The sequence below is a fragment of the Microcebus murinus genome, chromosome 20 (assembly GCF_040939455.1).
Source record: "Microcebus murinus isolate Inina chromosome 20, M.murinus_Inina_mat1.0, whole genome shotgun sequence".
NCBI lineage: Eukaryota > Metazoa > Chordata > Mammalia > Primates > Cheirogaleidae > Microcebus > Microcebus murinus.
The window spans coordinates 1,267,473-1,270,418 of record NC_134123.1 but is presented as its reverse complement, the minus strand read 5'-3'; the positions used below and the strand labels follow the sequence as shown (position 1 = coordinate 1,270,418).

The following is a 2,946-nucleotide window of genomic DNA, read 5'->3' as shown; positions in this document are numbered from 1 at the left end:
GACGAGGGGGGCTGGGAGGGCTCCACCTTGGCGAGTCCAGCCGTGGAGGCGCATCTTGTGTGAGTGTGAGTGAGTGTGAGTGTGTGTGTGTGTGTATAGAGAGACAGCCCCCCACCCCGCCCCGCCCCGCCCCGCCCCGCCCATCACCCCCGTCCCTGGGAGCCAGCGGGACCCGGCCGGCGAACTCAACCGGCCCGGCCCGGCCCGGCGCGGGGCCTGGGGCGGGAGGCGGCGGCGGGGAAGCCCAGAGAGGCTCGGCTTCTCGAGCGGGGCAGGGGCGCCCTCCGCCGCCGTCTAGGGCCACACCACCCTGAACGCCCCCGATCTCGTCTGGTCTCGGAAGCTAAGCAGGGTCGGGCCTGGTTAGTACTTGGATGGGAGACCGCCTGGGAATACCGGGTGCCACAGGCTGCTTCTTTTTTTTTTTTTTTGGCCTCTTGTTCTGTCCCCTTTCTGGGAGCGCGGCGGCGGCCCGGGGTGGGGGTCACCCCCACCCTCAGCGCCCGCCGCGGTGCCTGGCGCCCCAGCCCGCACCGTGGGGCCTCCTCTTGTCCCAAGCCGCGACACCGCCGCCACGCGGCAGCATGCGTGGCATCTGGACTGTCAGGTCTCAGACCAAAGGTCTGCTCTGTGGGAACCGACACGCTGGAGGAAACCTTGAGAGTCTGAGAGGGGAGGGAGTTCCAGAAGAAGGCCAGGATGTCATTTTGAGGGAGTATGTGACCAGAACTCGTCCCGTTGCTTTTGGGGTTCTATGGGCTACACGCAGGAATCTTTGGTGGTGGCACCTGATGTTGGGGGATCCGGAGTCACACCCAGACCTGCTCCACAGGCCTCCTTTTACTTTTCTCTTCGGATTCATTATTTTTAAAAAGTGTCTCTTACCTCTAGGATTGCATTTTCTTTTCTCTCTCTTTTCAAGCAGATGATGGGAGTACAAGTATTCAGGTGACATGTGTTGCCCGTGCCGCCCTCCCCCCTGTGTTCCTTTTTTTTTTTTTTTTTTGAGACAGAGTCTCGTTTTGCTGCCCAGGCTAGAGTGAGTGCCATGGCGTCAGCCTAGCTCACAGCAACCTCAATCTCCGGGCTCAAGCAATCCTGCTGCCTCAGCCTCCCGAGTAGTTGGGACTACAGACATGCACCACCACGCCCGGCTGTGTTTTTCTATATATATTAGTTGGCCAATTAATTTCTTTCTATTTTTAGTAGAGACGGGGTCTCGCTCTTGCTCAGGCTGGTTTCGAACTCCTGACCTGGAGCAATCCGCCCGCCTCGGCCTCCCAGAGAGCTAGGATTACAGGCGTGAGCCACCGCGCCCGGCCCCCCCTGTGTTCTTATTCATATACCTCTCATGTTGTTCCAGCGTATTGTGGGGGTACCAATGTTAAGGTCGGGTGCCTTGCCCTCTCCAAGCCTCCCCCCTCGGGTCAGAGCTTCAAGTGCGCCCATCCCCCAGTCGGTGCGCACCCACCCCATGCCTAATGGATGTGTATGCCCCTCCCCTCCCCCCACCCGCCCGACACCCACCCGATGAAGGTGATTCCTCTCTGTCCACTTAGGCGTCCATCCGTTCGTACCAATTTGCTGGTGAGCGCGCGCACGTGGTGCTCGTGTGTCCATTCTTGGGATACTTGGCTTCCTGGAACGGGTTCCAGCTCTGGCCAGGAGAACACGAGAGGCGCCCTCTCACCGCTGCTCCTCACAGCCGAATGGCACTCCGTGGTGTCCACGCGCCACATTTTATTGATGCACTCCTGGATGGATGGGCACTCGGGTCGCTTCCACGTCTTTGGGATTGTGAATTGTGCCCTAACTGTAACCCTAACCCTTACCCAGCCCGTCTCCTCTGCCCCTGCCTGACGCACTCCTCCCCGGCCAGGCCCGTCACTGTCCTGGGCCCCCGCCTGACCGGCTCCTCCCCGCCCGGCCGGTCACCGTCCTCTGCCCCTGCCTGACATGCTCCTTCCCGCCCGCCCGGCCTCTCACCGTCCTCGGCCCCTGCCTGACCGGCTCCTCCGTCGCCTGGGCCTTCCAAGGGCTTGGTGTGGACGCTGCTTCCAGGAAGCCCTCCAGAAACCCGGCAGCAGGGTGGCCGCAGCAGTCTCCAGCAGCCGTCCCTAAGTCGCGTGAGTGCGGGGGACGTGCCCCCGCTGTGCCGCGGGGGCCCAGCCTGGTGTCTTCCCTGAGGCCCTGCGGCTGCCGGCTGGGCTGCCGCTCCCCGCAAGGGGAGAGCCGCGGAGGTGGGGACCGCCTCCTGATGGGGACGTACACGCAGCTCTCCACGTCGGATTCCGGGGCTCTCTGTCCTGCCCGAAGGCCCAGCTGGCCTGCGGGTCCTTAGAGTGGCAAAAACCTCCGAAAACTGAGACTGAGGGTCCGGTGGGTGTCTGCACTTTTGTGCTGGGCACCCCAGGGAGGCCCGGGGGCTGGCTGGACAACGCGGTCTGCTGGGCGGGGGGTTTGGAGGAGCAACTGATGCCCTTTGCACTTTGGGTAGCAAGAGTCTGAGGTGTCTCTGAGCCCTGTGCCATGTCGGGGGGGGGGTGCGGGGCGGAGGAGGAGGAGGAGGAGGTGGGAAGGGCCGGGGCCTGCAGTCCTGTTCCCGGGGTGGCACGGCAAGTGGCTTCTTCCACAGGCTGCTTGGCCTGGGCTCCCTGCACCTGGGCCTTTGGAGGACCGGCCCTGTGCTTGCCAACACTTCCTGCAGGGACCCAGAGCTGGGAGGTGGCATCTCTCAGCCCTGGGTCGGGCAGAGCCCCAGCGGGCCATGCCCACAACCTCTCTCAGCACCGGTCCCCCAGAAGGCTCCTTTGGGACCAGGATTCTCTTGCGGTGACTCTTTAAGGTCTGGCCCCTGGATGGAGGGGCACCAGGAGTAGAGGAGCAGGAAGGGGAAGGGGGTGGCCATGCGAGGGGACACTTTGAGGCCAAGTCCCAGCTTCAGCC

General features: G+C 63.3%; 1 non-coding gene across 1 annotated transcript; it reads left to right on the top strand.

The window, feature by feature from the left end:
• The first annotated feature begins 292 nt into the window (after positions 1-292).
• LOC142862663 (5S ribosomal RNA) lies at positions 293-411 on the top strand. Its single transcript, XR_012913759.1, has one exon. It is a non-coding gene; the product is annotated as a 5S ribosomal RNA (ribosomal RNA).
• Positions 412-2,946: the final 2,535 nt, after the last annotated feature.